General features: G+C 47.0%; 2 long non-coding RNA genes across 2 annotated transcripts; one reads left to right on the forward strand and one right to left on the reverse strand.

Annotated features, from left to right (window-relative positions):
- Nucleotides 1-3,662: 3,662 nt before the first annotated feature.
- Nucleotides 3,663-10,860, forward strand: LOC112664125 (uncharacterized). Its single transcript, XR_007403241.1, has 3 exons — nucleotides 3,663-4,124; nucleotides 8,194-8,339; nucleotides 9,571-10,860. It is a non-coding gene; the product is annotated as an uncharacterized LOC112664125 (long non-coding RNA).
- LOC125752827 (uncharacterized) lies at nucleotides 9,116-10,984 on the reverse strand. The gene is made up of 2 exons (XR_007403242.1): nucleotides 10,902-10,984; nucleotides 9,116-9,847 (listed from the first exon to the last, which is right to left on the reverse strand). It is a non-coding gene; the product is annotated as an uncharacterized LOC125752827 (long non-coding RNA).
- Between the last annotated feature and the right edge of the window lie 3,578 nt (nucleotides 10,985-14,562).

Here is a 14,562-nt window from a genome sequence, read left to right on the forward strand (position 1 = left end):
AGTTGAGGGGAGCAATGGATGGGAAGAGAATACAGTTCCTCGGACTCTCTTCAGGGCTCTACAGGTGTTCTAAATGTCATCCAGGTGTCATCTACCTGCTCCCTCCTCAAGTTTGAAAGATTGCCCGGATAAGTTTGCTTCAAGCCCTCACTCTGCTTTTTTTTTTTTTTTTAAGATTTTTTTTTTAATTTTTTATTAATGATAGTCACAGAGAGAGAGAGAGGCAGAGACACAGGCAGAGGGAGAAGCAGGCTCCGTGCACCGAGAGCCCGACATGGGATTCGACCCTGGGTCTCCAGGATCGCGCCCTGGGCCAAAGGCAGGCGCCAAACCGCTGCGCCACCCAGGGATCCCCCTCACTCTGCTTTTAAAAAGTTCCAAGCTCTTCCTAAGATTTTCCCAAGATTACCCTTTGTGGTCACCTCTGACTCTCAACTCCTGATGCTATTGAATTTGTTCATTTTACTCTGTGCTATTCCTGCTCTGTGCCCCAATGGCTCCAGAGCCCAAATTCTTCCTGTTATGTAATTCCACAAAACCCCCTAAATCATACAAGACACAGTGATAGCTGCAGACTTGACTGAAGAATCACAGGAGGAGGGATTTATATCACAATAGATACAAACCCAGATAATACCCAGGACACCCAGTTACATTTGAGTTTTAGATAAACAATAATTTTTTTATTGTGTGTCCCCATTTTTTTGTTGTTGTTGTTTGGAATCTAGCAACTCTAACAGCCAACAAGTTCAAATAAACATTAAGCATTCTGTTCTTGGCCTTCCCCTCACTGGGGATTTTTCATGGTTGGTGTCACCTCTGGTTCCCAGCTCCCTGCTCTCTCCACTGTTCCCCACCCCACCCCCTTGTTCTACTGAAGGCTAACTTGTGTATCCAAAACCATCCTAGCTCTAAGCACAACAAAATGGCCTTTTACTCACCCATATCTGCTCCCTGTGAAGGTAGTCCTCCTCACTTACATAAATATCATATGATAACACCCTTAGAGATAGGTCCCCATGATGACAGCAAGGCCTTGTCTTCTACTCAAAATGGTTACGGAGTTCCCTCACTGGCTGTGGTATTCCTGGTGGAGGAGATGTGCTAGGCTGAACTATTCATGCATTCAGCACACATTTATTGTATACCTAGGACTTCATAGGCTCTGAGTATAGAATGATAAATAAGATGAGGTGAAGAGCACTGAGTGGTGAGTGAGACCTGCGTGCAGGTGGCCATAGGACATTGTAGATGGTGCAAGATAGAGGGATACATAGTGAGCTGTGAATCCTATCCAGGGTTAATCTCAGAGGGTTTCCTGGAGGAGGTATCATTTCAGCCAGTCCGAGATGGTGAAAAGGGAGTTCACAGGTCAAGAAAAGGGGGAAGATATTCTAAGCAGAGAAAATACAGGTTTAGGGAATGATAGAAATTTGGTGTGGAAGAAAATGTACCGGAGATGCTGATAAGATGGGCTAATCTGACGGATTTGGCGCACCTCTATTTGTTGCACACCCCTGCTTGCAGCAGAAAGAGCCCAGTTCCATTTGTTCAAACAGGAAAAGAGACTGTATACGTATTCATTTCCTATTGCTATGTAATAAATTAGTACAAACTTGGCATCTTAAAACAACACGCATTGTCTCACAGTTTCTGAAGCAGGAATCAGAGCATGGCTTAGTTGGGCCCTCTGCTTCAGGGTCTCTTTCAAGGCTGTAGTCAAGGTGTTGGCCAGGGCTGGGGTCTCATCTGAGGTTCGACTGTGGAAGAATCCACTTCCAAGTTCACATATGAGGTTGCTGGCAGAATTCTGTTCCCCTGAAGGTTGTTGGGCAGAGGGCCTCAGTTCCTCACTGTCTGTCATCCAGAGAACACCCTCAGTTCCTTGGACATGGAGCCCTTCACAATCACCACTTGCTTCATGGAAGCATGCAAGCCAAGAAGACAATAGCAAGAGTCTTCTAGCAAGACCAAAGTCATGAGTTTATGTTATATAATCGTAGAAATGACATCCCATCACCTTTGCAGTATTCTTTTGGTTAGAAGCAAGTCATAGATCCTGCTCACACTCAAGAGCGGAATAAACAGTGTGAATACCAGGGGCCAAGGGTTATTTGGAACCATCTTAGAATCTGTCCACTGACTAAAGAGTCATGAGCTGTGTGTATATATGGTAGGGAATGGGTAGGTAGTAATGATTCCCTTTGCAGAAGGAAGCACCATATTGGGTGAGAAGGTGGGCAGGGAGCCCTCCCCAGGGGAGACTTGCACAAACTCACACACTGTAGCTTATGCAGGTTAAGGAAGACTAGCCTTCTCTTGTCCACCCAAAGCCCACTTCGGCAGCACATATACTTCTCTTACCCACTCCATGCATCAGGATGGTATCCTATCTAGGAAGAGGCCAGATGCCTATGAACTAGGCTGAAGCCTGCTGTAACAATGGGCCATGATGAAGGCCATGAGCCCCTTCACTGTAGTTTCAGCCCTGGTGCTCTGTACACCTTGCTGAGGAGGTTGATGAGGACATAGATCAGGGTAGTGGGCGGGAATGGGAAAGAAAGACTGGATCAGGATTTAGAAGCTAAATTGGAGGACTTAATGACTCATTAGATATGGAAATAATGGTGTCGGGGTAGGGGGAAATAAGTTTCTTCATTTTTTAAGATTTATTTATTTATTTTTTTAAAGATTTTTTATTTATTTATTCATGACAGACACAGAGAGAGAGAGAGGCAGAGACACAGGCAGAGGGAGAAGCAGGCTCCATGCAGGGAGCCTGATGTGGGACTGGATCCCCAGTCTCTAGGATCACACCCCGGGCTGGAGGTGGCACTAAACCACTAGGCCATTGGGGATGCCCAAGATGTATTTATTTATTTATTCATGAGAGACACACAGAGTGAGGCAGAGACACAGGCAGAGGGAGAAGCAGGCTCCCTGTGGGGAGCCCAATGCTGGACTTGATCCCAGGACCCGGGGATCATGACCTGAGCCAAAGGCACACACTCAACCACTGAGCCACCCAGGTGTCCTGGAAAATAAGTTTCTTTTTTTTTTTTAAATTTACGATAGTCACAGAGAGAGAGAGAGAGAGAGAGAGGCAGAGACACAGGCAGAGAGAGAAACAGGCTCCATGCACCGGGAGCCCGACGTGGGATTCGATCCCGGGTCTCCAGGATCGCGCCCTGAGCCAAAGGCAGGCGCCAAACCGCTGCGCCACCCAGGGATCCCGGAAAATAAGTTTCTGTAGCAGGAAATCAGGTAGACAGTAGGATCATTAATGGAAGAAACATGGTAGAAGGTATGGGGACTCTGGTCATGCTGCTTTTGAGGAGATGATGCTACTTGTTGCCAGTATAGTTTCAGAGCTCAAGACTTGAGCAAGGGCTAGGGATAGACAATTGGTAGTCAGTGAGTACGTGTTTTCAAAGCACCTAAGTAAGCAAGAGTTGGCCTAGGATAGATTCCTCAAGGAGCATCCACCCACAGAGAGCCAATAAAGGAAGAAACCTCGGGAAAGCATGAGAAGGAGCAGCCAGAGAGGCAGGCAGAGAACCAGGAGAGTGTGACGTCCCTGGAGTCAAGGCAGGGTGGTTGACAGTGAAAGAGGATGGCATGGAATGGATATAGCACATCATTGTGACCTCAGAGGCAGGTGAGGAGAGCAGAGGGGGACAAAGCCCTGTCACAGGGGGCTGAAGAATAAGTGGGAGGTGATGCCCTCCAAGAACAGGTGATATTTTTAAAGAAAGGGCAAGAAGGCTCTGTTGGCAAGAGCGTGGGCTTGACGTGCTGCCTCCATGGCTCACCAGCTGAGCGGCCTCTAGGCAAGCTTCAACCTCTCTGAGCCTTGTTTCCTAATGTGCCACAGTCCCAGCAGAGTGGGAATGGAAGTGGCAGCCTCGTAAGATTGCGGTGACCTTCAAATGAGGTGGTACAAGTAAACAGAACAGTGGAGAACAGCTTAGAACTAAACTCTCAGCTTCTATTCCTGCCAACCTATTCTGTGCAAATTACCTTTTAAGAATATTTTGCTCCCCAGCTGCAATGTTCCCTCTGCGAGTAGGATGACATTCAAAGTCCTTGTGTGAGTTGGCATTCTACTCATCTCCCCATCCTCGGTGAGTGCCTTTTACAACCTTGAACATGTGAAGCTCCATCAAACCTCAGGGCTCATCCACCTGGAGTTGTTTCTCTGCATGGAACTCTTTCCACCCACCCATCACCTCGCTGCCTCCCCATCCACTCTTCAGCAAAATGGTAGCTTTAGTGTCACTTCCCGAAGCCTCTTCAGACCCCTGACCTAAGTTAGGCTCCCTGGTTCTCTTCTCCAGTGCCCAACATGGTTCCAGGCACACATGAATGTTTGTCTATATGATTGAATGAGAAATGGCTATCAACAACTGGCTGTGTGACCTTGGACTGATCACTTGGCCTCTTTGGGCTTCAGAGCTTCATCATATTTAGTCTGGAAGGAGGACAAGACCTCTTTCAGCTCTAGCAATCTTTGCCTCTAGGGTCTGCTCAGATTCCCTGGACAATGCATGTAGGCAATAAGGGGATTAGGAGGAGGCAGGGGGCCAAGGTGGAGGAGTGAGCACCCACTCTGAGGCCTGCTCACCCACAGGGCCTACAGCCCCCAGTTGTGACCTGATGGATAGGAGCTGGGGGACAGTCAGAGTCAAAACCATGGCCTTGCACTTTTAGTGCTTGGGCTTCAATTCGATGGGTCGTGAGTCTGACGCCATTCTTAGACCAGTAGTGAGTCTACTTCCGGAGAACAAGTCAGAGTTCTACGTGGCCATGTGAACAGGCTCAGTGCCCACACATCACACACACACACACACACACACACACACACACACACACAAACACACCCCAAGCGCACATTTGCAATTACAAATACAAACACAAATGGACAGAGAGATCTGTGAGTACACACACACCAGTCAATGCCCCGGGGAGTCCATTGCCCGCCCCCCATTCCTGAGCCCAGGAGCACCCTACCACCCTCTGAGTATCCAGAGCACTGTGTCCTCTCACTCTCTGGGTCCTGCCTGTCCCTGCACACCCCAAGGCTGTGCACCTGGGCCCTGGAGATGTCATGCCCTCCCCTAGACATAGAAAACAGGGCTCAGGAAGGGAGGATAATTTAAAAGACTCTCCAGGTGCGAAGCTATTTGCATCTCCACAGTCTAAGGAGCTAAATAAAACCTCAGCCTGGTCACTAAAGACTTGGGGGTGTGCAGGTGCCACTTTCAAGAGAACTGGGAAAGAGTGACGTGCGGCATTGGCAGGGCCATGACCCCGGCAGTTTCAGTGTTTACAGACCGGGCTCACCGGTAATCTTGAATCTCACAATAACCCTGCAGGAAGTATTTTTTAGGGTAGGAAACCAAGGCTTGGACATGTAAAGAGAGTTGACCCCTAGGCGTACAGGGGTAAGCGGCAGGTGAAAGACCTGGCCCTGGCCTCCCCAGCAGGCTTCTGGCCGAAGGGCCCCTCGCACCACCCACACCAGCTCCATGGTTTACCCCTGGTGCCGCCCTGCCCTCATCTCCCCCATACTCATCTCCCCCATACTCAGCCCTCTGGAGCCCTGGCCTAGGCCGAGAGGGGAGGGGAGGACGGTGAGTTTTCTAGAAACTCATGAAAGGACATCTTTCGGGCATGGCTGGTGAGGACACTCCAGCCGCAGGCCCTGGGCCCTTCCTGGTTCTCAGAAGGGGCAGAGGTCTCTGGAGGAAAGCAAATGTGAGTCAGAAGACAGAGACAAACAGTCACATCTGCATATTGGCTGCCTGGGCCTGGAAACAGTCATGTGGTGACTAATTCTCGAAAGCTGACAACCTAAAATCTTTCTGAAAAGTAATGCCTAGTTCACAGTTTCATAAGCCTGAAGACACATCTTCCCTATCTCTCTCTCTCTCTCTCTCTCTCTCTCTCTCTCTCTCTCTCTCACGCACACACACACACACACACCGGCTCAGGCTCATGCTGGGGTAGTAGTAGGGCTCCAGCATGCAGGAGGCAGTTTCTCCATCTAAAGGATCTTAGAGCTCATGGATCCCCATATCTCCCCCAACTACCTTACAGTCAAGAATCATCTGCAATACATGTTTAAATGACAGATTCCAACCTGGGTCCCATTCTAGGCCTTAGGAGCCAGAATCCCCAGGAGAAGGGCTCAGGAGGCTGGATGTTTTATGATGTTCCTGAGAGATTTTTATCACCAGGACAGTTTAGACCAACCCCATCATTTTATAAGCCACATCTTAGTGATCTAGAGAGGTTCCTTGAGATGGCCAGGGTCATCCAGCAAGTTGTTAGCTGGGCAGCCTTGTGAATTCCCCAGGGGAGGTCCTGACCACGTACGGGAGGAAGGATGCAAGGACCCCAGGTTTACTGTGCACCTGCCATGCATGAGGGTTGGTGATCGAATGTTGGCAGTGACAGCGAAAGGGAACCTCCTAACTGCCAGGGTCTGTGCTGGTGCTTACCTGTTTATGCCACTTAATCCTCAGCCATCCTTGCTGGAAGTGTGGCCCCCCTCAAAGAAAAGGCATGGAAATAGGTCCCTAGGAATTGGGTGCTTCCCAGGGCCCCAGACTTGTAAGAGGCAGGTCAGGATTTGAACCTGGAATTTAAACAGGTATCTCAGATGATTCTTGACTGCAAGGTTGTTGGGGGAAATATGGGGCTGTGTGAGCCCTAAGATCCTTTAGATGGAGAAAATGCCTCCTGCATGCTGTAGCCCTACTACTACCCCAGCCTGAGCCTTTGTGTGTGTGTGTGTGTGTGTGTGTGTGTGTGTGTGTGTGTGTGTGTGAGAGAGAGAGAGAGAGAGAGAGAGAGACAGAGAGAGAGAGAGAGAAATCCGGAATAAGTCCATTTGGAAACTCTGCCCTGTATTTGCGCTGAGAGGCACTTTACCTCTTCTTATGTCATCTGAGTCTCAAGAAAACCTTGTGATCTAGGCAGTTTCCCTTTTAAAGATGTAGAGGCCAAAGCTCAAGGTGGTGAAGCAACCTCTTAAGATGCCGAGACAGTGAGCCTTGATGCAGTGAATCCCAGGCTGTCTTATCCCAAAGACTGCACGCTTCTTGGCCTCGGAGGTGGGGGGTGGGAGCCCAGAGGCTCATCCAGGGGCCCAGCACCTCTTCTGACATTTGCACCCCACCTCCGTGCTGGCTGTCCCCCCACCTATTTGCCCCGGCTCCTCTTCTGATCGTCCTCCGCCCCGGTGTTCCAAAGCCTGGCTCAGCTCGCTGGCTGTAAGGGGCCAGACTGGGGCCATTCCAGGCTCTGCAGGCCCGATGAATGCTGTTACGGCCCGTAAGCCCTGCCGATGTGTGTGCAAGGAGACCCGGGCACGTGAACAGATGAGCGTGGCTCAGGAAAATGATTTTGTGAGCTGTCGTTTGCCCATTCCTGTTCTAGAAGAAAGCCAGGGCTGTGTATTTGAGCCAATTTTCATTTGTTTTGCTCTGGATGGGAGAGAAAAGGTGTCTGCATGGGAAAGCATGTGTTTGAGAAGAGCTTCCATGGGTCTAGCCTTTGAGAACCTCACACCTGAAAAGTGAGGAGCATACCTAGTCCTCAGGCTCTGTTTGTTCACTCATGCATGCATGCATTCATTCATTCATTCATTCACCGAATGGTTTTTGAGCTCATGCCAGCTGGCTGACACTGTGCGGAGCCTCGGCGAGACAGCCAGACGAGTTCTTGCTTGCTGCATAATCCAAATGGCCCAGTCTCTGTCCTGGGAGGAGTGCACGTAGCTGTTTCGTGTTAGTTGGTGAATTGACACAGATGTGGACAAAACCATGTTTCATGAAACAAGACTGTGTTTCTTCAGTTTTACCTCTGAACAGAGCCTTCATTCATATCATTCCAAAAAATCCAGATCACAAACTTTGGTGAAGAGAATATTATCTTAAAGGCAGATGCTTAGAACTTGGCATTTGTAATGGATTCTTTATTTAAAATATAAGACAATTTACTGCCTTTTTAAAAAAAAAAAAAGAAAGAAAAAAAATCGTACCTAGTAATTCCTTGTTCCCGGGGCCCAAAAGACTCATTTGAGCTTTTTAAGGAAAATACAAAAAACGCCAACTATATGAGTAAGTTAAACGCATATTTGATTCAGATACTAATTTTATTTTTATTTTTTAATATGCTTGCTGGAAGTCATGTAGTCATAGAGAGCATCTGTGCCCTTGCATTGATTCAGCTGTGAGCACAGGAGGTGCTGGATTGCCTTCATCGCTGTTCGTGGAAAACCTCTTTCCCCAACTGGACTGTCCTTGTAGCACGACAGAAGCCAAGTGCCCCAGGTGGGGGCTTACTGTGTACGTGCTTGGGGATGATGACGGAGATGATAGTGTCTGGGGCAGTGGTGATAGCAAAGCATGAATGAAGATAAAATACATCGCCTACCCCCTTACCCCTGTGTCCCGGGCTCCCTGCTGGTGACTCGTGATTCCCTGGAAGGACACTCTGGGCAGGCGTCCCCCTGGGGCAGCTGGCTGTGCCCTTCAAGCACACACCCCAGGAACAGAAGAGACTGCTCAGGGCTTCGGGTTCTCAGCACAGAGCATAGGCTCTGGGGAAACTGAGCTTTACCAGTGAGAACAGCTGAACAGAAGTCTCCGGAGCAACTCGGCGTGGAGTTTCCAAACAATCTCACACCCAGCAGCTTCCCTGAAAGCCATTGCAATTGCCGGGCCATTTCCAGAGGGAGGATGGGAGAGGGTGGGCATGGAGGCGGGATGGGGCCTGCAAGCATGGGGGTGAAGGTGGCCAGGGAACGGCCTACAGGCCAGAATGACAGGCCCCAGGGACAGGACTCAGGGTCTTGATGTGAAGAGGAGGAAAGCTCCCCTTGAAGGGGCCAAAAGCTGGCACAGAGCCAGGGGAGCCTGCATCAGAGCATCCGTGTTTACTGTGGTTCTGTGGGCACGCCTGGGGTTTCTTGGTTTCCTGAGTGGAAAAGCATCTTGTTCTCAAAATCATGCAACTGGTGACCCATCTGGGAGGCAGGAAGGAAGGAGCCTCTCATCTTCCAGGTGTTTATTTGCTCCCCAGTTAGAGGTTTATGGAGTCTAAGAGCTTTTTGTTCAGGCTTTATTTATTGAACTTCATATGGAAGCCGAGCCAGGCACCCACCCACCATCAGGATGGCGGTAGGCTGGTCCCGCTGAGTGGCTGCCTGGATGGCTTTGCTGAGAGAGTCCTTAAGCCACCTGTGGACCTGCTGTGATCAATTACTGATGACCACCACGGGCGTGCCACAGGCTTAGACCCTCCAGACTTGGTTGGGGTTTCCCGGCTCCTGGGCCCTTTACGTGCTGTGTTGTGGGTACCCATAAATGTTTGCTGAATTAAATTTAATCCACGGAGAACTTCTTTTTGAGTGACAGCTAGAATTCACAGTCCTTTTGATGGCCGAACAGGTACAAAAGGACACTTGCCTTTCGAGTTATCAGCGGAAATCTTGTTGGGTGGAGCAGGAAGCAAGGAGGTGGGAGGTAAATGCTTTCATTCATTCAACAACTGTTTGTTTAGTCTCTACCGTGGCTGAGAACTGTGCTGTGTGCTGGAGATGCAACTGGGACACGATCGAAGCTCCTGTCTCTACTGAGGTCGAGGGCTGCCAAGATGCCTCCCTGTTCAGGGGAGTCAGAGAAATCCTGCTCCAGGTCAGAAGCCTGCTTCCCAGGTAGCTGAGCAGTTGGACCAGGAAATCCTCAGTGAAAGGCTGCTGGTGCTGCCCTTCATGGAAATCTTTTCCACAGGTGGAACCTTCTTCTCCCCAATCTTGCTTCAAGCCTCTTGGTTCCTGCTGGGGATATTGGCAACCTCAGTTGGGGCCAGTAAACTCTTCTGTGTCTCTGCACACCTGCTAGAAGACTTGAAACGCTTGTCAAAATTAGCTGGTGGTCCCCCTGGTTCCTGCTAAGTTCTGGCATTTCCAGAAAAGAGCAGATAAAAAAGGCAGAAGGTCCTCTGGCTTGATATCTACCAACTTGGCCCCTCTCCCAGACCCTCCCTGCGCCCATTAGGCAGGTCTGGTTTCACTGGTCCCAACATGTGCAATCCCTAGATAAGAATTTCCAGAGAACCTGACTACTAGCAAGAGTCTAGTTACTGTTTGGGTAAGTCATGATGTAGGCTTCCTTGTGATTGGTTTTAAAAAACTCAGAATTGCTCACTTAGTGCACTTTTAAATGGTTAAATCAATGGTTTGAAATCACAGAAACAGGTAATCTTGCCAGTCACACAGATTTTTTTTTTAATTCTTTATTCAAGTTAGTTAGCATATACTGTATTATTAGTTTCAGGGGTAAAACTTAGTGATTCATCAGTTGCATATAACACCCAGTGTTCATTACATCAAGTGCCATCCTTAATGCCCATCACCCAGTTATTCCATCCCCCACCTATCACCCCTCCAGCGACCCTCAGTTTGTTCCTAAGAGTTAAGAGTCTCTTATGGTTTGTCTCCCTGTATGTTTTCCTCTTATTTTTTTCCTTCCCTTCCCTTATGTTCATCTGTTTTGTTTCTTCAACTCCACATATCTCAACATTTTTCACAGAGGTGAAACAAACAATCCTAAAATTTGTGTGGAACAAGAAAAGACCCCCAAATAGCCAAAGAAATGTTAGAAAAAGAAAGCCAAAGCTAGAGGCATCACAATTCCAGATTTCAACCTATATTACAAAGCTGTGATCCTCAAGACAGTATGGTACTGGTCCAAAAACAGACACATAGATAGATGAAGCAGAAGGGAGAACCCAGTCACATAGATCTTTGAAGACTGTCATGTAAATAAAAGCAGGAGCTTCTTTGTTCTGTTTTGTTTTCTGTGATTTGAAAAAGGAAATAAGTTGCTTACCTGGTGAAACATACTTTCTGATCTGTTTATACACACACACACCCTTGTGTGTGAAAGAGACTGACATCATGCATATTGATGTGCAGGTCTGTACCTCCCCGGAAATGCACTCTTACATACATGTACCCTCACCTTGTGTTGTGGTTTCGGATCCTCTACTGTGGTTGGTTCGTTAAGATTTGAATATCCCACAAAATGTGACTTGGAAATACACAACTGGCAGTAGCTACTTCTCATTAACGTGTTTTTGAAGTAGACTCCCTCCACCACACCAGGTATGTGGCCTAAATGCACTCAAGGACCCCAAAGCTCCCCCAGGTATGTGTCCCACTTGGCACTTACAGAGACAGTGTGGGTAGCAGGAAGAGTGTGGCCTTTGAAGTCACAGTGATCCAGACATGAGTGATGAGCCATGTGACCTTGAGCAGAGATTTGATCTCTGCATCCTGGGTTTTCTGATTAGTAAAGGCAGAGGGTATGAGGCTGCCTGCATCACAGGGTTGTGGTTAGGATTAGATGAGATGATATGCATAAAAGCACTGCTCCCTACCTGGCCCTTGAGGGATGCCTAGCCTCTTTCCCTCTGTAACCAATGGGAGAATTTCAACCATTGTAGAGCAGGGCGGAGCCTTAGGGGTCTTGGCCAAACCTCGATCTGGCCTACTCTGGTTGTCTCAGCACCCTGCCCTGAGCACCAGCCCCAGGTCCCAGCCAGCCACAGGCCCTCTGGGAAGGGTCATAAGACCCAATTGGATTGAACCCCTGGTTGTGTGGCCCAGGCTAGACCAATCCTGGGAACTAAGAAGGAACTTACTCCTATAGGAAGAAGCCCATTTCATTGTCAGACATATCACACACTTGGTAATTACTTTCTGAGAGATTAGGCAAGAGTAGACTCAAATAGTGGAAGATAAGAGATTAGTGAAACAGGTGGAGGCAGCTCTCTAGAGCACAGTACTATCAGCTAGTCTACTAGGTAGACCACCTTCCTGAACCCTTCCAATGATTCATAGAACCTCTCTTCAACTCCAGGCTTGCATATACAGCTACAGTCTTGACATCTCCACTTCAATGTTTAGTAGGCATCTCAGACAAAACATCCCAAATCGGACTCATGGTCCTTACATCCCTAACCTGCTCCTTTGCTGTAGAAAAAACAAACAAACAAACAAACAAACAGTCCAATGATGAGTTTGGGTGGGTCAGGGGTGGCTTCCAATTTGTTCCCAGGATCAGAGAGAAGACTTGATCCATTCACGCAGCCCCATTCACGGGAACATGTTGCTGCATGTTTCCAAGAGCATCATTTGGAGGTGAAAATCGAGGTCATGGAATGTATTTTTCTTTTTTCCTGGATGATATTAACTGCATGACCATGGATCAAAGCCATAGTCATGACCGTATCGTGTTACTTCTAGGCAACAACCAAACAGATCCGAATGTGAATAAGAGCACACATATTTCTAGAAATCTAATCTCAGATGCCTCACATCTCAACCACTTACGTGACTGGGCATTAAGTCTGATTCCTGATGACTTTGTACTAGTATCTGACAGCTTTACTGGAAACCTCGTCATTCTATGTGGGAGAAAAAAGAAGAAATGACGTGTTGATGTTGTCTCTGAAACTATGGCCAGGATTTCCCTCTGGGCAAACGCACATAGTTAGTCACTCAGAGACCTTGTTTTAGCACAAGATTGTCACAGGGAGGCCATGTGACTGGGGAAAGTTACGAAGTTTGGGTTCTAATCCTGATTTATCTTTGAAATAGCTGTGGGATCTTAGGAAAATCACTTCTCCCATCTCCCGAATCCTGACTTCCCCTACATATGATGAGAGGGTAGATAGAATGCTTTCTAAGATTTTTTTTCAGCCCTATCATTTTGTGATCTTAGCGTAACCACAAAACTCACAGTTCTGTAGGACATTCGTCTTTATGTTCTTCACCTTCCTTTAGAGCCAGGAGGAGATTTTTTTTAAGAGTTAATTTATTCATGAGAGAGAGAGAGAGAGAGAGAGAGGCACAGACACAGGCAGAGGGAGAAGCAGGCTCCACTCCATGCAGGGAACCTGATGTGGGACTCAATCCAGGGTCTCCAGGACCACACCCTGGGCTGAAGGCAGCTCTAAACCACTAAGCCACCTGGGCTGCCCCAGGAGGAGATTCTGCTAACAGGACACTATCTCTTCCTAGGCCAGGCCTTTCTCAATGGACCTTAGGCTACTGGCTACCTGGGTGGTCCTTCTAAAATGTACAACTGATGATTTAAAAATTTCCATTGAGAACTAGTTATCACTTTTTCTCTTGTTGACAGGTTGCATTTTTTTTTTTTTTGCATTTTTCTATCTCTTTACACATCTAGTATTTTTTTTGCCGTGTGCTCGACTTTGTGAATGACACTTTGTAGGGACCATGGATTTTCTCCTCTTCCTTTAAAGAGTGGTGACTTTTATTCTCCAAGCAAAACACTGACTTTGTGTTTTACAGGCAGTATGGCAGGGGCACTGTGGCCTGTCTCTGCCTCTTGGAGGCTTGCCTCTTAGGCCTTTTCTCTCTCCATCTGTCTCTCTCCACGTCTCACAAATTCACTCAGTTTTCTCATGGATAATCTAAGAAAGAAAAATAAATGCTCAGCAGTTGATTCAATTCATTGTGACTGTTTCTGGTAGAAAAAAATAAAAACAAAATAAGAGTAACAGTGGCAAAAATTATACTTGGTAAAATTAGTTTTTAGCCAAAAAAAATTAAAGAAATACTGAGAGATCCAAGACCATATTAATTTATATAAAATTTGACTGAGGAAGGTCAAAGTTGATAGGAATAAAGACATACACCCTCATAATGAAAAAAGCTTTAATCAATATAATATGATGTGAGCAAAATAAACAGATCAATGAATAAAATTTTTGCTGTGTAAAGCAAAATAAAAAAAGAATAGATGGCAAAAATAATTCTAGTAACATAAAAGTAAGGAAAAATATGAAACGATTTAAAGATTTTATTTATTTAATTTATTTTTAGAGAAAAAGAGAGAGAGAGAGAGAGTGCAAGCAGGGAGAGGGGCAGTGGGAGAGGGGGAATCTGAAGCAGGCTCCATGCTGAGTGTGGAGGCCGATGGGGGTGTCAATCTCATGACCCTGAGATCAATCACCACCGGAGCCAAAATCAATAGTTGGGCTCTCAACTGACTGAGCCACTCAGGCGCCCTGAAATGATTTAATTGCATTAACAAAAACTCACAAGTGCTTATGTAATTATGATTAAAAATATTTCTAGTTAAGGGGATCCCTGGGTGGCTCAGTGGTTCAGCGCCTGCCTTTGGCCCAGGGTGTGATACTGCAAAACCGGGACCGAGTCCTGTGTCGGGCTCCTTGCGTGGAGCCTGCTTCTCCTTCTGCCTGTGTCTCTCTCTCTCTCTCTCTCTATGTCTATCATGAATAAATAAATTTAAAAAAAAACACACCAAGCTAATGTTATTTATCTTTAAAAAATATATTTCTAGTTAAAAACATCAAGATGAAAATTACAGCGTAGGGAATGTAGTCAATAATATAGTAATAACGTTATATGGGGACAGATGGTGAGTACACAGCATGGCGAACACCGAGTAATGTGTAGAATTGTCAAAAGACCATGTTGTACACATGAAACTAATATAA

The sequence above is a fragment of the Canis lupus genome, chromosome 17 (assembly GCF_003254725.2).
Source record: "Canis lupus dingo isolate Sandy chromosome 17, ASM325472v2, whole genome shotgun sequence".
Taxonomy (NCBI): Eukaryota; Metazoa; Chordata; class Mammalia; order Carnivora; family Canidae; genus Canis; species Canis lupus.